The sequence below is a fragment of the Mustela lutreola genome, chromosome 3, assembly GCF_030435805.1.
Source record: "Mustela lutreola isolate mMusLut2 chromosome 3, mMusLut2.pri, whole genome shotgun sequence".
NCBI classification, from domain to species: Eukaryota; Metazoa; Chordata; class Mammalia; order Carnivora; family Mustelidae; genus Mustela; species Mustela lutreola.
The window spans coordinates 171,681,401-171,704,264 of NC_081292.1; the positions used below are offsets into that span (position 1 = coordinate 171,681,401).

A 22,864-nucleotide genomic window follows, 5' to 3' on the forward strand; every position below is an offset into this window, starting at 1 on the left:
ATAAATGCATGCTCATCACTCAGATTCAATAATTACCGATAAACAGCCAATGTTATTTCATCTACTCCTGCACGCACACACACATACACACAGGCTTCAGATCCCCCATATACACATATACATACTAAATTATACTGAAGCACATGGGAAGACTTTTAAATTCCCTTTTAAGAACTCTAAGTTACAAGGGGCGCCTGGGTGGCTCAGTGGGTTAAAGCCTCTGCCTTTGGCTCAGGTCATGATCCCAGGGTCCTGGAATCAAGTCCTGCATCGGGCTCCCTGCTCAGTGGGGAGCCTGCTTCCCCCTCTCTCTCTGCCTGCCTCTCTGCCTACTTGTGATCTCTGTCAAATAAATAAATAAAATCTTTTAAAAAAAACACAAAACTCTAAATTACAGGTCATAAATGGCAAAATATTCTATTCAGCAATCAATTCAGTGATAACTACTGTTATCCTTGAAGGCTTTTACTTACATAAAGCATAAATTTTCTGGAACAAGGTAATCATACAGGTATAATCTAAATTTCATGCTGTGATACAGAACAGCTACTTAAATAATAAAGCTGAGAAAATAATTCATCCACCAGCCATATGTATAATTTAAATGGTAATCAAAGCCATTATCCACCCACAAACACTAATCTCAAAATTAGTAAGACAAAGAAAAGAGTTGCAAAGCTTACCCACATGTCCGATTTTATCATGGCAATTTACAAAAATGTCTAAAACTTTCAGAATCTAAAATCAAATGAACAAAATGTCTAAAATACACAAGAACTGAAAGTAGCTTCCCCTAGGTTCATATTATATCAAATAAAATTTCAGTCTTCATGAAAACTATTGTTTTTCATTTTATACAAGAGATTATTACCAACCTGGCTTCTGTGTCAGTTCTTTATTTTATTTTTGTTAGTTCTTTATTTTTAAAAATCTGTCAGTTACATCATGACTTTCTTCTTTTTTTTCTTTTTCTTTTTCTTTTTTTTTTTTTTTTTTTTTTTTTTAGATTTTATTTATTTGACACAGAGAGAGAGATCACAAGCAGGCAGAGAGGCAGGGAGAGAGAGAGCAGAGAGCCCGACGCGGGGCTCGATCCCAGGACCCTGAGATCATGACCCAAGCCAAAGGCAGAAGCTTAACCCACTGAGCCACCCAGGCGCCCCATGACTTTCTTCTTGGGAAAATGTTGCTACACTAATGCCAACTCTCAGGGCCTTAGCCACAGACATCTGGAATTGTCTATCTATGGTAAGTCCTCACTAAGGATCATGGTCAGGCCTACAACACCAGGTGCTTGTCGTGCATTGCAGACACCTCCTGGGGGAAGACAGGCCAAGTCACAAGCAGTTGTACTGTCCCCTCAAAAATGACAATCAAGATTGCTAGCATTATTCATGGCATCTGGAGGAATGCAGGACCCCAAATTCCAAAAGGCAAAAAGATGAAGACTAAATCCAGACCACGGATGGAAAGATGGGGAAACTTTAATGACCCCTAGGCCAACTTGTCAATTTTGAATCTGGTCTGTCAGCTGAGGCCCTGTACTGGGGAACCTGAGAAAGGCCTCCCAAGACAAACTGATGCTAACCCTCCTTTCTGTAGAGAAAATATGGTTCACATTCACACCATTCAGTATGGGTGAGTTTGAAAGATGGTGACTCTAGGGTTTGTGGCTTTTCAAAATTCTACATTTCCCAGATGGAAACCTCTATCACCCACAAGCGCATTACTACAGATGTAACAGTTAATAACTTCAGGTAGAGAGCAGAGAAATAGGACAACCCAAGGAAGCAAATAACCAAAAGAATTTGAAGAACACTGAAATTCAACTAAGGCCTACAGCATTTCTTCTTGATGCTTCAAAAGCAGAACTCAAAACAGCAGCACCAGAATTCCTGCTTCTCAGGGAGACAAAACAAACATGAGGTCTAGAGGCCCCCAGGAAATAAGCTGGTCCTCCACTTCCACTCCAGACCTCCAGTTTCCCAGTGTTGATACAAGACTTCTGAGCAGAAAAGCAGAGTATGGGGTACTGACTCCACAGCAAAGTTCAGAATCTTCAGATTATTTGAAAACTTCAGTCTGCCCATGTTCAATATGTCATTTATTGGGAAGCTACATCACTAAGATCTTACTACCTCTAGGTGCACCAAAAATATAGGCTTATATTTGTATAGAGGCTTTGTGCAAATTTCACTATCCAGATGTGAGGAAATCCAAAGTTATAAATCCCACAGCAACTGTAATCTTGGCAAACCCAGATTCATGTATTCTGTACTTCTTCAGATGGTAGTGACCTTGAAAGAAACTTAGAATAAAGCAATTTTAATCTCCACATCTAATTACAAAGAAAAACTCTCAGACAGATGAGAGATTAGAAAACCGCCTTCCTTCAGGGATAGCAGAGCTATTTCTTTGAGACAATTAACAAAGACTGGACCAAGCACTAAAGAACATGCTGGAAGAAACAATCCTTACCTGGTCTGAATGACAGGGGCCAGGCAACTAACTTACCAGGGTTTCCTCTAAGCTCTCATTTCTAATTTGCTAAGACAACCTCTGGTGGCATTTAAACTTCATTTCAAATATTTAACACTTTCAAAAAGTACCCCAAATGCTAATCAGATGCAGAACAGGCTCTATTTTAGCTCCCACTTGAGGCAACAGATGAACATTTGAAGCCACTACATATTCTACTAATTCTAGTAGAATTATCTACTAGAAAAGAAGTCAAATAATACTAGCTCATGTCTACTAACACAGAAAATGGTTTCACTGGATCTTAGTTCAAGATTAAAAGGCCAGTTTCTGGAAGGCTGGGTGCTACCCACTAAGCTGTAAGATTAATGGAAGAGAGCAGAGCTTAGTAGTTAAAAGGCTTCTGTAGCCAAAATGCCCATGTTTGAATCTTAGTTCTGCCACTTAAAAGCTGTGGCACTGGACATGTTACTTCACGTCTCTGTGACTCAGTTTTACCATCTAAAATGGGCCTTAAAAAAACCTATCTCATAGAGCTATCAGGAGTACTAAATGAGGTAATATAAGTTCTCACAAGAGTGCCTGGCAGATAGTAAGCACTCAAAAAGCATTTGCTATTATTAACATAAGGTCATTTACTTCTTATATTTGCAGCAGTCTTTTTTTTTTTTTTTTAATTTTTATTTTTAAGAGAGAGATAGCATGAGGGGGTGGACAGAGGGGGCAGAGGGAGAGGAGAGAGAGGATTCCTAGCAGGCTCCACATTCAGTTCAGTAAAGAGCCGAACATGGGGCTCAATCCCACAACCCTGAGACCATGACCTGAGCTGGAACCAAGAGTCAGACACTCAACCAACTAAGCCACCCAGGCGCCCAAGCAGCAAATTTTATTTATTTATTTATTAAAGAACCAGCACCCACACTAAAAAAGACCAAAAAATAAAAATACCATGATGGTAGTACTTTAATCAGTCTCTATAACGTAACAATGAAAAAATGACCTTGCCTTCTCTTGCCTCCTTCCTCTACTCGTCTTGCTAACTAAAGACAGAGTCCAAACTCCTTAGCCAAACATTTCAGTTGCTTCATAATCTGTTGGCCCATACAGGCTTATTGTCTTCCCTACTCCTATTATAACCTTCTGCTTCAATCAGATTAGTTTTCTCGCAAGCCTCTGACTTCAGCTTGTACTCATTCGACAAATATCTAAGAATCTATGGAGCCAAGCACAGTACTAACACAATATGCAAAGTTTCTGCCCTTAAAAAGCTCACAGGATATAACAGAAAAAGACATGTGAAAAATAGTGCCAAAAAAAGAGAACTATAGTCACAAAAGAGCAAAAGTAAGGTGGCTGCACGGAGAGGAACTAGTAAACTCTGTTGGTGAAGAGGTCCCCTCAGGGAGGGATTCACAGAGGAAGGCTTGTGAGAAGCGCTCAAAGATGAAGAGGCCAGAAGAGGGTCAGAGCAAACAGCAAGCATGGGCAAAGCAACTCTGGGTAGTGAGGTACAGATAGACTGCTGGGGAGCGATGGAAGAACTGGGATGGAGCACCTGGGTGGCTCAGGGAGTACGCCTCTGCCTTCCACTCAGGTCAGGATCCCAGGGTCCTGGAGTCAAGCCCCACACTGGGCTCTCTCCTCAGCGGGAAGCTTGCTTCCCCACCCCCCTGGCCTGCCTCTCTGCCTACTTGTGATCTCTCTCTCTCTCTCGCTGTCAAATAAATAAATAAAATCTTTTAAGAAGGAGGAGGAGGAGAAGAAAAGGAGAAGGAGGAAAGGAGGAGGAGGAACAACTTAGGCAAACTCTGCCCTGGAATCACCAAAGAATTCTGTGCAGGGACCTAACATGATCAGATCTGTATGTCACTGTGAACACTGTGGCTGTGGTTCAGAGGCTGATTTGGAAGGAGAGACTGGGGACTGAAAAACCTGTAAAATGACTGGAAGAATCCAGGTGGCAATAAGGATGGAAAAAATAAAACAGGTTCAAAATACAAATTAAGAACAGAATTGGTAAGACCTGGTATGAGCATAACAAGAAGGGAAATCGGGGCGCCTGGGTGGCTCAGTTGTTAAGCGTCCTCCTTCAGCTCAGGTCATGATCCCAGGGTTCTGGGATCCAGTCCTACATCGGGCTCCCTGCTCAGCAGGAAGCCTGCTTCTCCCTCTCCCACTCCCCCGCTTGTGTTCCCTCTCAAAGTCTCTATCAAATAAGGAAATAAAATCCTAAAAAAAAAAAAAAAAAAAAAAGGAGGGGAAATCTCAGACTCAAGAGGTTTCCAGCTCTAGCAGTTGAAGAAATAAAAGAATGGTGACAACACATACGAGGGTGAAGAGTACATGACCCCAAATGCAGAGCCTGCGTCTTTATTCTAAGAGCAATGGAAAGTAGCAGAGGGACAGAACTTTTAAAAAATGTTAAAACTTAAATACATCTTTAATCAGAGAAGAAACCAGAAAACACTGCCAAAGATCCACACACTCCCCACAAATTGCACCAAGCCAAGAAGGTTTCAGAGACAGGTAATTTCAATGTTATGGAAACTTTTCAATATATTCTATGTGGCTAAACAACTCCAATACCAAATCTGACAAAGATAGAACACACACAAACACACACACACTCTTCCACACGCAGAACTACAGAAGAGTTTTTATTATAAACAAAAATGCAAAATCCAATATAAAAAATAAGTTACTAACTCTAACATTAAATTTTAACAATTATAAAACATGAATCCATGGTAGAAATCTGTTAACATATTCATTAGGTTAGTAAATTAACGGAATGGAACCAAATCATCATGAAGATAGAAGCCAAAAGGCATCTTTTTTTTTTCCACTTGTTGCAAGGTTTACTACCAAACTGCATTCACTGAGCAAGAGCCCCTCATCACTTGTGTCGCATGCTACCTACACTACTTGGGAGTCCACCGGCCAGCCAATGGCCTCAACTCCAAGCTCTAATTAATGTGCACCCAACAACCATTCTGAATTAAGACTTCTTAGTAAACTAGAACTCAAAAGAATTTTTCTAATGCAGTAAGATGAATTTCTCAAGAAAAGAACATGTCTTATGTAGTATTCAAGCCAAGAATAATACATAACTTGAATTTAATCATGAGGAAACATCAAACAAACCAAATGAGGAACATCCTTTTAAAAAAAGAGGATTCTATTCTTCAAAAATATCAATGTTACAAAAGACAAAGGCTTTTCCAGATTAAAGAGGACAAAGGAAACAGGACAAACTAAATGCCATGTGTGACCCTAGACTAGATCCTGCACTGGAGGGGGAAAGATGCTAAAAGATGCATTACTGATCAACTGACAAAACTTCACTCATCATAACCAAAAACTGAAAACACCTCAGAGGTGCCCCTCAGCAGATAAATAGTAAAACAGGCTGTGGTACACTCTAGCCATGGAATACTACCCAGGCTAAACAGAGCGAACTATTGATACATACAGTAAACCTGGAGGAACTGCAAGGGAATTATGTGGAGTGAAGCAATCTCAAAGGCTATGTACTGTATGCTTCCATTTGTAGTACTCTTGAAATGACAAATTAGACTTAGGAGAGTGTCTTGGTTGCAAAGGGTTAAGAAGGCAGAGAGGGAGGGAAATGGCTGTAGCTGGGAAAGGGATTCTTGGACAGAACCTATTTTATATCTTGATCGCACTGGTGGTCACACAAATCTACAGGTGATAGAGATATATACACACACACACATCCCGGTACAACTAAAACTGATGAAATCAAAATAAGATGGGTAATTGAACTGACATCAATTACCTAGTTGTGATATTACAGTTACACAAGAGGAAACAGGGTAAAGTATCCACAGGATCTTTCTCTTGTTTCTTACAACTGCATGTGACTCTCCAAGTATCTCACAATAAAAAGCTTAATTTAAAAATAAAGTTTAAAAAGGAAAAAAGTTAAAACAAAAAACAGCATCAGAAAATAACTTACAATCATGAAGCACTAGAAGCATTCCTACTAACTTCAAGCACAAGAAAAGGATGCCAGCTATTACGGTGTCATTTAATATCATTCTAAAGGTACTAGTCATTGCTATAAACAAGACCATATGAACTTTAGAGAAGAGGCAAAACAATCAATGATAAATGAAATTCTTGCTCCCTAGAAACTCCAATATAATCAAGTGAAAAAGTATCAGAATGAGTTCAGTAGTATCCAATATCCAAACGCAATACATAAAAATTAACAGCCTTTTTCTTATATCCCACTGATACTCAACTAGAAAGCTGGGTAATAAAGAACTTGATTCTATTTTTACTCTTTAACTAAATCATATAACTATTTTTTAAATATTTAAGAACTGTCCCAGGAATATAATGACTATGTGGCTCTAATAAGCTTCTCCAAAGATTCTCCAATTCTCCCCACTGAGCATCGTATTTGTTCTCTGATTTGCTGCGTCTCGGTCTCTAGTCCATCCTTTACTTCCGAAGCCAAGAGCTAGAAAGTAGATTCAAAAATGTTTTCCATTCCCCCAAGGCCTCATATACTTTTCACGAGTCTAAGTCAGTTGTAAGGGATGAGGATCTAAGGTTCCTTCCAGCTCAGAATCTCCATCCTGCTAGGAGCCAGAATCCCTTTAATCAGTTCCAAGAGACTCCGTGTGCCTTCTCGAGCAGCCCTCAGGACCACCTCTGTGCTTCATGAGGCCTCCCTCTCCCAGGAATTCTCAGTTCTCAGTCAGGGTTGCTCACTCTAGAGCAGACCTACATTAATCCATCCATTTTTAGGCAGGGCCTCCCACAGTAGCCCCCATTTCAAGTTCCAGCCACTTCTAAACCACTATCAGCCTAATCCATGTCTTCCAGGGGACCCCATGTGCCACATATCCTATGTGAAAGCCTACAGTTTTTCACTCCACAGAAAGAAGTGTTTCTGCTAAGCTCCAGGTCTTCAATATACAAGAAATACCAGTTAAGAAGCAAAGATAAGGGGCGCCTGGGTGGCTCAATTGGTTAAGTGTCCGCCTTCAGTTCAGGTCATGATCCCAGAGTCCTGGGATCAAGGCCCCTGTCAGGCTCCCTGCTCAGCAGGGGCCTGCTTCCCTCCCCTCTCCCTGTGCTCTCTTTCTCCCCATGCTCTCTCTCAAATAAATAAATAAATAAGAAATAAGAAAAAGAAGAAAAACTCCATAACATGCTAAATGTCAACTGTATTCTAAATTTCAAACCCAAAGAAAGAAACCCAAATTAATAATTAATTACTTAATTATTATTAAGTAATAATACAGGACAATCTCACTTATGAACACGGATGCAAAAATCCTAAATAAAATATTAATAAACTGAATCCCAACAGCATATGGAAGATCATGCTCCAGATACATTCTAAGAGAATCTAGCTATTAATATGATTTACTGCATAGTAACAAGGGGAGGTGGACTACTTAATAAATGCCTAAGAAAAGAACATTATAGTTTAACATCAGTTAGTATTAAACAGCATTTTTAAAAAAACACCTTAGCAAATAAAGGAATAGTGCAAAACTTCCTTAACTAAAAAAATAAATAAATAAAATAAGTCAAAGCACCTGGGTGGCTCAGCCGGCTAAGCAACTGCCTTCACCTAAGGTTATGATCCCAGAGTCCTGGGACTGAGCCCCTCATCAGGTTCCCTGCTCAGCTTCTCCCTCTCTCTGTCCTTCCCCCCAACTCGTGCCTTCTCTCACTAATGAATAAATAAACAAATAACATCAAAAAATCCTTTTTTTTAAAAAATATTTTATTATTTGTCAGAGAGACAGAGAGAGTACAGGCAGGCAGAGTGGCAGGTAGAGGCAGAGGGAGAAGCAGGCTCCCAGCGGAGCAAGGAGCCCGACGTGGAACTCGATCCCAGGACCCTAAAATCAAAAAAATCTTAAAAAGAAGTCAGAAACAATAAACATTATATTTAATGAGGTAATGTTATAGACAGGATACCACCAACAACTCAACACTGTGCCACAGAGGTCCTAGTGGATGTAATCAAAAGTTAGTAGAAAGAAGAAGAAATATTGGAAAAGAGATGAGGTTTTCAGTATTTACAGGTAATATGGCTGTCTATCCAGAAAAATCTCGAAGGATATACTCACAAATTATTAAGACTCATGATTGCAGCAAGAATGCAGAAAGATTAGATCTCAAATCAATAAATAAGTTATCACTAACATTCCTATATGCCCATAATCATCTAAAAATATGACAGAGAAAGATAAATTCGAAGTAGTAGCCAAAATCACAAAATGGCTAGGGATAAAATTAGTAAGACTGATATAAGATCTAAATTAAATTTTTAAATTATTTTTAAAAACACAGAAGACCTAAACAAAGAAAGAAACCCTGCTCTTGACCAGAAAGAGCCAATAGTATAAAGATATCAGCTGTAAATTAATCAAAAACTTACAATGTATTCACAATTAAATTCAGATCATGACTTTTTTATAGAAATTGACAATCTCATCTTAACAATCAAATGGAAGAAAAAAGGCAAAGGATGGAAACAGACATTATTCCAAAGAAGATATATTCATGGCCAATAAATTCATGAAAACATGCCCAACATGATTAGCCATCAAAAAAATGTAAATCAAAACCAAAGTAAAGTTCCCCCCACACTCACTCAGAAGGCTATAACAAAACAAAACACAAACCAGAAAATAACAAATATTGGCAAAGATGTGGAGAAAGTGGAACTTTCATAAATTCCTGGTAAATATGTAAAATGGTTCAGCCACAATGTAAAACAGTCTGTAAGTTCCTCAGAAAGTTAAATGTGAAATTACCATATGACCCAGCAACTCCAATTCTAGGCATATGCCCAAAAGAGTTGAAAATAATTATCCAAACAAATACTTACACACACATGTTCATAGCAAACTATTCATAATAGCCAAAAGGCGGAAACAACCAAAATGTCCATCAATGAATAAATCAATTGTGGCATATACACAAAATGAAATCCTTTTTTATCTGTAAATAATGCGTGTATCTGAAGAAATGAACCCATGCTACAACAAGAATCTTAGAAACCTATACAAAGTGAAGGAAGCCAGACAGACACAAGGTCACATATGATTCCATGTATATGAACATCCAGAATAGGTAAATGCACAGAGACGTAACAGAGATAGGTGGTTGCCAGAGGACAGGGAGAGGGAAGAGTAGAGAGCAACTACTGAATAGGTATGGAGCTTTCTTTTGGAATTAGAGGTAATGATTGCACAACACTGTGAGTGTACTAAATGCCACTGAATTGCTAAATTTTATGATATGTGAATTTCAAGCAGTAAAAAATAATTTTAAGTCCAAATGGAAGAGAAAAATGTCCAGAATGATGGAAAATGGTTGCAAAGAAAAGAGTAACAAGAAAAGATTTGCTCTATCAGATTGAAAAACATACTATGAAATAATGGTTATTAAGAGTATGAAATTCAGTACGTCACCTTGATGAACACTGAGTAATATACAGAATTACTAAATCACTATATTGTAGAATTAAATTTTTTAAAATAATTTTTAAAAAGGAGTATGACACTGGGGAGGGTATGTGATTTGTTGAGTGCTGTGAAGTGTGTAAACCTGGTTATTCACAGACCTGTACCCCTGGGGATAAAAATATATGTTTATAAAAAATAAAAAATTAAAAAAAAAAAAAAAAAAAAAAAAAAAAAAAAAAGGAGTATGACATTTACTTGAAATAGGCAAAGATGTATAAGAAGAAAACAGTCCTAAAAAGAGACTTAGAAAATTTTAAAAACTTATATTCAAATCAGTGGGGGAAGATCACTCAGGTTCCTAAAACCTGCCAGACTTTCTGCAAGAAGTGTGGCAAGCACCAACCCTGCAAAGTGATACAACGTGTAAGAAAGGCAAAGATTCTCCTTCAGGGCACCTGAGTGATTCAGTCAATTAGGTGACAGGCTCTTGATTTCCACTCAAGTCATGATCTGAGCCCCATATTGGGCTCCATGATCAACACAGAGTCAACTTGGATTCTCTCTCTCTCCCTCTCCCCTTCCTCCCATGCATGTGTACACTTGGCGCTCTTTCTCAAATAAATACATAAATCTTTAGAGAGAGGGAGAGTAAGGAGGGAGGGAGGGAGGAAGGAAGGAAGGCAGGCAAAGATTCTTTTTATGCCCAGGGAAAGCCAAATTATGAGAGGACGCAGAGTGGTTATGTTGAGCACACTAGCCCGTTTTCTAGAGAAAGGCTAAAGAAGATGGTGCTAAGGCTTGACTCTGTTGAGCCCAACTGCAGATCTAAGAGAATGCTCGCTATTAAGAGATGCAAGCATTTTGACCTTGGGGGAGATAAAAGAAAGAAAAACTGATCCAGTTCTAAGCTTCCTATTTTGTTTTATCATGAACACAATAAAATCTTGAGGTTCTGTTCATTTCAATCAATAAATCAATCAAGATAATGAGACAACTGGCTATTTAGAGAAAAACAGATCTTTACTACTATACATAAAAAATAAGACTGTAGTACACTTAAAGTGCTAAATGTTAGAAGTAAAATTATAAATATATTAAGAGAAAATATTGGGGGAAATTGCTTAAAATAAATGGGTAAAGAAAGTCTTCTTAGGGGCGCCTGGGTGGCTCAGTGGGTTAAGCCTCTGCCTTCGGCTCAGGTCATGATCCCAGGGTCAGGGGATCGGCCCCTGCCAAGCAGAGAATCTGCTTCCCTCTCTCTCTCTGCCTGCCTCTCTGCCTACTTGTGATCTCTGTCAAATAAATAAATAAATAAATAATTTTTTTTTTTTAAGTCTTCTTAGTTTAAAAAAAAGAGAGAGAGACCATAGATAAAAAGATTCAAATTTTAAAAATTAAAAACCTCGGGGTGCCTGGGTGGCTCAGTGGGTTAAAGCCTCTGCTTTTGGCTCAGGTGATGATCTCAGGGTCCTGGGATCAAGCCCCACATCGGGCTCTCTGCTCAGCAGGGAGCCTGCTTCCTCCTCTCTCTCTGCCTGCCTCTCTGGCTACTTGTGATCTCTATCTGTCAAACAAATAAATAAAATCTTTTAAAAATTAAAAACCTCTGTATATCAAAGAAGTCATAAATAAAGACAAAACATTATCAGAGAATAACAGAGAAAATATCTGCAACATATAACAATTCAAGGAGTTAGGGGCACCTGGGTGGCTCAGTTGGTTAAGCATCTGCCTTTGGTTCAGGTCCTGATCTCAGGGTCCTGGGATGGAGCCCTGACTCAGGCTCTCTGCTCTGCGAGGAGTCTGCTTCTCCCTCTCCCTCTCTCTCTATGCTCTAGATCTCTCTCTCTGTTTCTCTCAAATAAATAAATCTGAAAATAAAAATAATTTATTATTTTATACTTAGCAAGGATTTATATACAGACGATGTCAAGATGTTAAGACCGATAAATCAATATGAAAGAAGCAACCCAATTAAAACAAAGTTAAACAAACAAACAAAAAGAACAGGCAAAAGATAGGAACAGTCACAAAAAGAAACACTCAAATTTAATTGGCCAGTCTTTGGTAGGCATGATATTATTCTTATGTGCAGTCAGGATAAAGAACCCCGAAACCATACCTATTTAAGGAATGGGGAGTGTCCAGACTGCCCAAAGTAAAGCAGAAGAGAAAAGACAGCAAAAATGAGCCACTTTAAGGACTTCTGCCCACTCATTAATGTATGGCCCTGAGAGATGGGCTCTGGAGTACATGGAGATAGGCCTTAAAGGAAACTGGTTTATTCACGTCCAGTCAGAAAGCATTGTCTTTTTTTTATTTCTAAAAGGCATAAATATGCCTTTTACTCTTTATGAGAACAGTGAGGAAAATTGTTAAGAAATAAATTTATGTACCTAAGTACAAACAGGCCAGGATTCATTATTGGCAAAATGTGACCAAAGCAGGGGCACCTGGATGGCTCAGTCATTAAGCATCTGCCTTTGGCTCAGGTCATGATCCTAGGCTCCCTACTCAGCAGGAAGCCTGCTTCTCTCTCTCTCTCTCTCAATCTCTCTCTCTCTCTCCCCCTGCTTGTGTTCCCTCTTTTGCTGTGTCTCTCTCTGTCAAATAAATAAAATCCTTAAAAAAAAAAAAGTGACTAAAGCATAATGTTCCAAGGAGAAGCAAATCACTAAAAAATGTCTGCAGTGTGATTCCATTCTACAAATTTCAAAAACATCCAAAATTAAATTAACAGTTTAAGGATACAAAGGATGTGATTCAAGTATAAGGAAAATACAAAACTCAGGTTACCTGTGAAAGGGAAAAGAAGATTACAAACAAGAACATAGATCTTCAACAGCAATGACAACTTTCTTCCTACACTGGGTGGTTGTTATATGGATACACATTATCCTATTATTCTGTATATCTTATGCTTATTTTTCACTTATTTTATAACTTCTCAGTATTTAATAAAAGACCATAATTTGGAAACAAACAGTGTAGAATTGAAAAAGCACAGCATTTAGCCAATGATCTTGTAACGGCTTTGTACAGTGACAGATGGTAACTACACTTTGAGGGAGCACAGCACAACATATAAAGAAATTGGATGATTATGTTGTACACTTGAAACTAATGTCATATTGTGTGTCTACTCCAAAACAGTAAAACCAGATAAACTGTACAGACTGCATGTAAAGACATACATAGTCTTTTAATTCTAGATTCAATGTTTGCCACTGAAAATCTGCTTGGTTCTGTCATCTCCTTCTAAGTAGACACCTTTTAGGAGTTAGCAGAATCTTTACTTTTCATCTTTTCTTCTGAAGTTGCATTAGCAAGAAGATGCATGGATGCAGGGAGAGTTTACAGCAAAGGGCAATGCACTCTTCGATCAAACTCCCTGAGACACTAGCAATGCCTTTGGGGAGCTCCAGCAGAGAGGGCACTTGCCAGAACTCCAGAGTAAAAAGGTCTGCATAAGAAAATTAAAAGTACTGCAGCAAGAATGATGCAATTTGAACAGTAAGACATTTTTCCATTCATTAGTTTTTAGTTGATTGAAATTCAATGAAACCCTGGGTGGAACTTGAACTCTCGAGTGAGATACAAAGATGTGAGTTTTGTTGAGCACTTGTGGTGTCAGAGCCAACTCTGCATGTAGTGGGCAGTTGTGAGTTCAAGGACAGTAACACAGGTACTCCTCCCCGACAGCCAGAAGTAAAAATGTCCCAGAGAACCAGGCCTGGGCTCTGCCCACAACAATATCATCTGAGTACTCCTTTCATTAGAACAGAACAAGATTACACAATGACCCTTAAGTTGAAGCAAGATTCTGGATGCCTGAGAAAGTGGGATACTCTTTGTGTATGGTAATCTGACTGCTGAGACAATCAGTAAATGAATTAGCATAAGTATGCTGACTTCTTTGGAAGGAATCTTATGAACACAAAATTTTATGAACACAATAAACAATGCAATCACAAATAGTAATAAAGAAGCACCAAGGGTACTATAGTAAGAAAATGTTATTAATCAATAAACCTGTGAATTATACACAAGACGGTATCAAGTAATGAAAAGAAATTTTAAAAGGCACCATTGCTGTGTCAGAGGCATGCAGCAGCTGGAGACAAGATATATTAAAATGTGGTGTGAACACCAGACATCAAAAATACTCCACAATTCAGTCCAACCTCCCTAGTCATTTATCTGCTTTCCATATTCAAACCCAATTCAGCTAAACACATGCCCAAATCTCCCAAAGCCACACACACTGCAATATACTCTTCCCTCCTCAAATGCTTCACCCCCACTAGAACAACCTGAAAAGCCTCAGGGCACCTGGGCAACTCAGTCGGTTAAGTGTCTGACTCTTGGTTTTGGCTCAGGTCCCGATCTCATGGGTCCTGGTCTCAAGGACGTGGATTCTCGTGGGAATCAAGCCCCACATCCAGCCCCACACCCAACCCGAATTCAGTGGGAGTCTGCTTGGATATTCTCTCCCTCTGCCCCTTCCTCTGCTTGCAAGAGTGAGCTCTCTATCTCTAAAATAAATAAATATTTTTTTTTTTTAAAAAGGCAGTCATTCTCCTCAACCGATCTATAGATAGAATACAATCTCAAATTCTCAAGCAGACTTTTTGTAAAAGCTGATGAGCTGATTCTAAAATTAATTTAGAAATGAGAAAGTCCTCAAAGAGTCAAAATCTGGAAAAAGAGCAAAGCTGAAGGACCCACCCCACTTCAAGCTCTATTATAAAACTATAATCATCAAATCAAGCCAAATAGATCAGAGAAACAGAAGAGAGTCCAGAAACAGAGCACATTAAAAAGGAGATTTTCAACCTATGCAGAAGGCAATTTAGTAAGGAAATAGTCTTTTCAACAAATGATTCTAGAACAATTGGATTCTAGATGTGAAAAACTGACCTTAAACCACACTTTTACTATACCTAAAAATAACTCAAAGTGGATCATGGATCTAAATCTAAAACCTAAAACAAAAACTCCTAGAACAGAGAATATATCAGTGATATTAACTAAGAAAAGATTTCTTAGGTAATGCAAAAAAAAAAAAAATCAACAAAAGAAAAAATTATAATTTGGACTTTATCAAAATTAAAAGCTTTTGCTCTTCAGTAGTCACTAGTAAGGGAATAAAGAAACCAGGAAAAATATCTGCAAATCCTATGGCTGAAAAAGAACTTAACATCCAGAATTTATAAAGAACTTCTAAAACTCAGTAATAAAAAAAACACAGAACCCAATTAAAAATGGGACAAAAATTTAGCCACTTCACCAAAGACGCTATATGGAAAGCAAATAGGTTCACAAAAAGATACCCAGCATCACAAGTCATTAGAGACAGACAAATCAAGACCACCACAAGACATCACTACACATCTATTAGAATGTCTGAAATCAAAAAGACTGACCATAACAAGTGTTGACAAAGATGTGGAAAAACTGGACCTCTTCTACACTGCCAGTGGGAATGCTAAATAGTATTTGGAAAACTCGACAGTTTCTTTCAAAGTTAAGCATACCATATAAAGAGAAATGAAAGTATACATCCACACAAAGACTTATACACAAATTTTCATAGCAGCTTTGTTACCAGTTAAAAACTGGAAACAACCAATGTCCATCAATAAGTGAATGATTTATAAACTGTGGAACACCCATACAAAGGAATACAACTAGCACTGAACAATCAACTACTGATGCACTAAAAAACACAAATGAATCTCAAAATATTTATGCTGAGTCAAAGAAGCATAACTACATGCTGTATGATTTCATTTACATAAAATTTTAGGAAGTGAAAATTAACATATAGTGACAGAGAGATCAGTGGTTATCTGGGATGGGGGCCAAGGAGCCAGGGATATGAGGAAAGCTTTGGGGGTGATGGATATATTCACAGACTTGTTTGTGATGATGAATACATACACATGGCAAAACTTAACAATCCGGGTCTCAGTCAATGGAACATACAACACTTGCTCTCAGGGTTATGAGTTCAAGTCCCATGGTATGTGTAGAGTATACATAAAAAGCTTTAAAAAAATTTTTTTAACTTAACTGCACACCTTAAATTCATACAGTTCATATATGTTAACTATTCCCCAGTACATCAGCTTTTTTAAAAAAAATATAGTCTTAACCAGTAATTAATAATCCTCCAAATACAAATTGGGCCCTAATTCATTCCTGTAAAATTATTCCCTGTTAATACCATGCATTTTAGTCATAAAATTCAGAGGGCATCCTTACTTCCAACCCATTAAGAAAGAGGGATTTCAAGGACCAAATTCAGTAAATCATAAAGAAAACAAATGTTTTACTGGAACAAAAAAAGCTATGAACAACTCAAATCTTTTTTCATTTAAAAAACTTAAAATAGGGACACCTGTGTGGCTCAGTTGGTTAAGCGGCTGCCTTCAGCTCAGGTCATGATCCCAGAGCCCTGGAATCGAGTCCCACACCATGCTCCTTGCTCAGCAGGGAGCCTGCTTCTCCCTCTGCCTCTGCCTGCCACTCTGTCTGCCTGTGCTCACTCTCTCTGACAAATAAATAAATAAAATCTTTAAAAAATAAAAAATAAAAAACTTAAAATAACTAAAAAGAGTAACAAACCATGTCAACTGTTGCTCTTATTTTATGTAGGATTAAACAAAAATAACAATGCACTATCATCTCATCCCCGGTATCATGACTGTTGCTAGAGTTTCATAGTCAATCCTTTAAAACAGACCAGACCAAAGCTGACCACGACAAAGAGAAAGAAGCAACTGTTTCCCATGTGGAGAAAGGCTCTCTGAATGAGAAGTTAAAGAGAAATGTCTGGGGACTTTCTCTGAATCCCTTAGCACCTACACAATCACTCACACCTCTCTGCCTCATCAAAGCCTAATCATAGTTAGAAACAATCCAGTTTCAGTAAGAGAACCTAAAGAGCAAGAGCTCCTCAGTTAGCATCATAGGATTTTCTGCCTCTCCCTGGTTTGGGTACCCAAGCTCTCCAGGCGGCTACCAGATACACCAATAATATTTTCCTTCATTTTAAAGGCTTTTTTAAACTTCCCACTATATCAGCCTACTTCATTACTTGCCCTTTTCTTTATAGTCCCTATAGGATTTATGTTGATATCCTCATGCTCAGCATTTATGTTGACGTCAGAACCTGATTTAGAGATACTTCTCTAAATCATTCTCGGATTTAGAGATACTTCTTGATTCCAGAGTCCTGGGATCAAGCCCCACATCAGGATCCCTGCTTGGTGGGGGGCCTGCTTCCCACCACCCCCTGCCTGCCCCTCTGCCTAAGTGTGATCTCTGTCAAATAAATAAATAAAATCTTTTTTAAAAAATGGTTAAGATGATACATTTTACCACAATAAAAAAGAAACTAGAAAAATGAGTTTCTCTGGACTAACAGTTGACTAAACCTGACCACTTCCAGCCTCAATGTGAAAGTTAATTGCATAATTACAACTCTGGAGCATCAAGTTCCTGCTATAGCTCCAAATAAAATGTTATCTGAAAAATCCTTGCCAAATCCTTCTCTGTCCCATAATGTGACACAAAGGAGCATCTCATGCAGCTCCACCATCCTCCAGTTAATAAAGACAAGAATAACTCTGGCTGTCTCCCTTACATCGACAGTAATGGCAGAGATGGCAGGACCTCAGAGGGATCTATGGAACTATTCCAGGCCCACTCACAGTATGACTTGTGCATGTGCTCAGTAGTGTTTGAATAAAAATGAACTTTACTTCCCCCAGCAACTCCCCACATAAAACAAAAAAAAAAATTTCTGAAGTTCAAAGGACATTCTAAAAACTGGATTCTATAAGGTTAGTTCTGCAACACTACAGGAATCCCAAGCCTAGGATAAACTGGGAAACTGCAAATAAAAGTTTACAAATCGAGGGGCCTGGGTGGCTCAGTGGGTTAAAGCCTCTGCCTTCGGCTCGGGTCATGATCCCAGGGTTTTGGGATCGAGCCCCAAGTAGGGCTCTCTGCTCAGCGGGCAACCTGCTTCCTCCTCTCTGCCTGCCTCTCTGCCTACTTGTGGTCTCTGTCAAATAAATAAAAACAAAGTCTTTTTTAAAAAAATAAATAAATAAAGTTTACAAATCTCCCCCACCTGAGAAAATGCTCTGTTCTACTTTTTTGTACTTAAAAATATTAAGCCATCTCAAAATCCTTTCCAGCCCAATACCCAAAATCAAATGGTCTGAAGGCATTCTGAGATGAGTACTACAGAATGTGAGACAAATATGATTCTTAAAAAACATTTACAGCAATAAAACTCAAATGCACCGGGCACCTGGGTGGCTCAGTGGGTTGGGCCTCTGCCTTCAGCTCGGGTCATGATCTCAGGATCCTGGGATCGAGTCCCGCATCGAGTCCCGCATTGGGTTCTCTGCTCAGCAGGGAGCCTGCTTCCCCCTCTCTCTCTGCCTGCCTCTCTGCCTGCTTATGATCTCTGTCAAATAAATAAATAAAATCTTTAAAACAAACAAACAAAAAAAACTCAAATGCACCAGAAGCTGGCAGGGCAGGGGGGTAGGGGAGGGGATAGAAACAGGGAGTTGTTCAATGGGTCCAGAGTTTTCGTTTTGCAAGATAAAAAAGTCCTAGTGTAAATATGGTTAACATCACTGAACTGAACACTTAAAAATGGTTAAGAGGGTAACTTTTATATCATGTGTTTTTATTACTACAATTAAAAAGAAACAATCACAGGGAGACCTCTGTGGCACAGCTGGTTAAACGCCCAGCTCTTGGTTTCAGCTCAGTTCATGATCTCTGGGTCCTGAGATGGAGCCCCACCTCTAGCTCTGCACTCAGCCAAGGCTACTTAAGATTCTCCCTCCCTTCCCCATCTAACCCTCCTTCCACCATGTGCACGCTCTCTTTCAAATAAAACAAATCCTAAAAAAAAGAAAAAAAGTCACAGAAGTTAGTGCCCAGCAGTCATACTGATATAAAAATATTTCAAATCAACTAACTTCTACTGTCTGATACTAATCCCTAAAATACCTTTTGTCCCAATTAAAAAAAAAAAAGTGGACACATCTCGCTGATAGGACATGGAAGCTTTTCTAACTACAACAGAGCTGAGGGAGCACATATGAGGAAATAAGGAAGACGACAATACAAATACTAAGCAATGGCAGAAATACAAAGCAGACTAAACACAATCTGTGTCATCTGCATTTGCAATCCATCCTAAGTATCTAAGTAGAACTGTATAAAGGCTTTCTCTTTACTCCAAAAATAAAGAAAAACTCCTCAACCTGCTTACAAGACCCAGTACACCTCTCCAGCCCCCTCTCCCACCAGATTCTTCAACACTCTTCCTGTTCTGTACATAGAGCTGTACCCTAAGTCCCCAATCCTTCCCATGAACCCCATCATCTTTGCCCTTGCTGTTTGCTCTCACTGGAACACTCCTCCTTTTCCTATGCAACCTTCAGATCTTAGTTCAAATGTCTTTCCAGGGACTTCCCTAAATTAAATAGTGTCACTGTTGTATTTTTACGTTCATGTAATTATTGGTATCATCTGAAGACAGGGGCCAGAGATGCACTCACTGCCCCCCATTTCCAAGGCCCAACACAGTGTACCCAATAAGCACTCAAATATTTGTTAAACAAGTGAATAAATGGTCAACAAACCCATAAGAAGGCAATGAAACATCTTAAGAGGATTCTTTAATGAATCTTTAGAGGCTGTCCAAAGCAATTAAGCCTAAAACCCCTATTTAACTCTTAAGAAAAATAACAAAATACACTTCTCTGGCCCTTCTATGTCCTGAGCATCACAGGTTGTTAAGTAAGATACAAAAATACACAAACACACGGTAGATAAGGCAGAATTACTACTTGCTGGGCAACTTGTTTTGGTATTTCTTGCTACAATGCCTGCTACATAAGGAGCCCTCTGGAAATACCTGTCAAATGAATAAAGAGCAACATTTCACAAGACTCTTAAGTATATATTACCCAGTAACTAACTCTACTGAAAACTGTGATGACTCATATAAAGACCATTACAGAAGCAAAGGAATGAATCTCTTAAGTGGCAAAGCCCCCTGCTATATATAAGCCATATTCATTTAGATCTCAAAAAGGAAAAATGCCAGATGTGTACTAAGAGTGAAAGAAATGGATACTGCAATCAAGTAACCACAGAGCTTTAAACAGAAACTACAAAATGTCACTTTGAACTATTTCCCAAAACCCTTAAGAACATAAGGAACTATTTAGGATTCCCTGTCCCCTCCAATACAAATATAAACTGTATCTACACTTTAGAGATATAATCCATAAACATAACACAGAAAACTCCAGCCCACAGTGATCTCTCCATCCTCTGATTTTCAATTAAACAAATGCTACTTTATAGTTTTCCCAATAATTTAATCTAGACACTCTTATTTTATATCTTTTCACATAGTCTAACACTCTGGGTGCTTATTACATACTTACTGAAGTGATATGAAATTATACTGCGTTGAATAATGGATTTTGGTATAAAACTTCCTGCAAAGGTCATTCCTGAAAGTTTTTCATATGCCTCAGTTTTAGCTCCATTATTAAATATAAAGTCGTTATCCAACAATGTTCAAACAAGGTTTATAGTTTTCTTGGTACCACACCTACAAACTCAATCAAGGGAGGTTTTCAATGTCATGGTGTCTTTTCAGATTAAGTCAGAGATAGTAACAACACCTGCCCCTACTTTCTTCAACGTGGCAAATAACACTTGACATCGCCCCCAAACTTAATCAGTTCCAGGCAGAGTTCCTTCTGTAGAAAACTGGAAGACACAAAAATCTATCTACATTTAATACTAACGGCACATCCCTAAAAACCAGGAAACATAATCTCCGGAAAAGGGTCAGTTTTAAATGTCCAATGACATGAGTCTCCACGATCAAGAAAGCAGATAAAATACATCACTTAGGAAAGCCCAAAGCAGCAGGCAGATATCAAGCATTCTAGTTAAGTGGTTGCCATTCAGGGCTCCTCAAACGCTCCATCCCTGCTAGTCCCAAACATCTGTATCAGGGCCCAGGACAACGCGCCCACAGGTGACCCGAGTCTCTGGAATCATCCTCTCTACAGCAACAGGCTCTATTTAATTATGGTTTTCCTATCCGCGCCCCGAAGGAGGCTGCAAGAGAGGGCCGGCGGGGCCAGGCGCGAGGAGCTGAGCCTGTCAGGCCGGGTCGGCCGAGAGCTGGGGGCTCGTGGTGGCAGGGGCGACGCCGGAGCAGGGCAACGACGCTGGAGAAGGAAGGCGCTCGCCCCGGGCCGCTGCCGCAGGTGCCCCGCTAAGGACGTAGGAGAGCCCGCAGGCCAGAACCGGGGCGGGTCCAGGGAAGGGGTCGAGGTGAGGCGCGCGACGGGGGCGGGGAGGCCTCACCGTTGCTCCCGGGAGGCTGGCGCCGCGGAGGTCCCGCAGTTGCTAAGGAGAATGCTCTTCCGGGTCGGGGCGCGGCGGGATAGAGAGCAACGGTGGCCGGACGGGGCCAAGAGCGCCGCGCGCAGCCAGAGCGCCGCGGAGGCGGGGGTCTATGGTCGTTCCGCTGTCGGGGTGTGCCGCTGCTTGCGGGGGCTGGCGAAGGGCCAGCGCGACTTCTCTCGCCTCGCCTCGCGGGGGCGATGGGCTGTAGCTGGTGGCTCCAGCGAGGCCACTTCTAGGAAGCCTTCCTGCCCGACCCCGACCGCCTCAGCCGCCCGCTCCGGAGCCCGCCCAACCCGGGCTCTCGCCCGGCTTCTAGTCCCCCTGTTGTAGCCACGCCGGTGCTTTCGCGGGACGGGGTTTTACTCCTTCTTTCATTTACTAGACACTCGGTTTGGGACACCTTCAGAAGTCTCGGGGCAGGGCTGGCCCTGGAGAGGCGGAGAGGGGCGATTGAGGCGCGGTTCCTGTCCTCAGAAATGCACAGACTGATGGGAGGGCAGGCAGACGGGTGCTGCTTCCCGGGGTGGGCTAAGCAAAGGCCGTGGGGCCTACCCAGACACGGGTGAGGGAAAAGCTGGGGGTGGAGGCTTCAAGCAAGTAGAAGGGTAGGAAAGAATGTTTCAGGTGAGAAAGTAGGCTCGGTTGAGAAACCTGCTGAAAGGTCAGTGTGGCCTGCCCAGGGAAGTGTGTAGAAAAGGATGGAGCCTAAGAAAACATCAACATTGTAGGTGTGAACAAGGAAGAGGAGCCTTTAAAGAGCAGTCAGAATGTTTGGTTGAAGGACTGCTGAAAAGACAGCAGGAGAGGAAAGAATTCCAGTAAGGATGTGGTCGCCAGTGCCATGATGTGGCCATCAAGTGCCTAGTGGTGACCATAAAAAATCAAAATTCAGGAATATGTTGTCAGAGTGGACAGTGGCTTGAATCTGTGTAGTGAAGGGATCCACCACCATATCCTCCATATTCAAACAAGGAAAAGAGATACATTAAATTGTTCCTGAATGCCTTAATGTTTTTGAAAGTATTTGTAAATTTCAGGATTCCTCTACAAATACCTCTACTAATTTTTTTTTTTAAGATTTCTTTATTTTGGGGATACCTGTCACATCCATTAAGCATCGTGCCACTAAGCATCTGCCTTTGGCTGAGGTCAAGATCCCAGAGTCCTGGGATTGAGCCCCTTGTCGGGCTCTCTGCTCAAAGGGGAGCCTGATTATCCCTCTGCCTACCACTCCCCCTGCTTGTGTTCTGTCTCTCTGACAAATAAATAAATAAAATCTTTTAATAATAATAAAATAAAGATTTCTTTATTTTAAAGAAAGTGTACGTTGTGCGGGGTGGGGGGATAGAGGGAGAAGAACAGGGAAAGGGGTGGAGGGAGAGTGAGAGAAAAATCCTCAAGCAGACACATGCACCACCCACTGAGCATGGCTTCCAACATGGGGCTTC

At 40.1% G+C, this 22,864-nt stretch overlaps 1 protein-coding gene across 2 annotated transcripts in view; it reads right to left on the minus strand.

The window, feature by feature from the left end:
- The window catches only part of DIS3L2 (DIS3 like 3'-5' exoribonuclease 2), a 366,764-nt gene extending 345,275 nt beyond the window's left edge, over nt 1–21,489 (minus strand). For both annotated transcript variants that reach the window (XM_059167711.1, XM_059167710.1), the window contains exon 1: nt 21,375–21,489. The gene's annotated coding sequence lies outside the window, so the exon portion shown is untranslated. The remainder of the gene's footprint in view (nt 1–21,374) is intronic.
- Nucleotides 21,490–22,864: the final 1,375 nt, after the last annotated feature.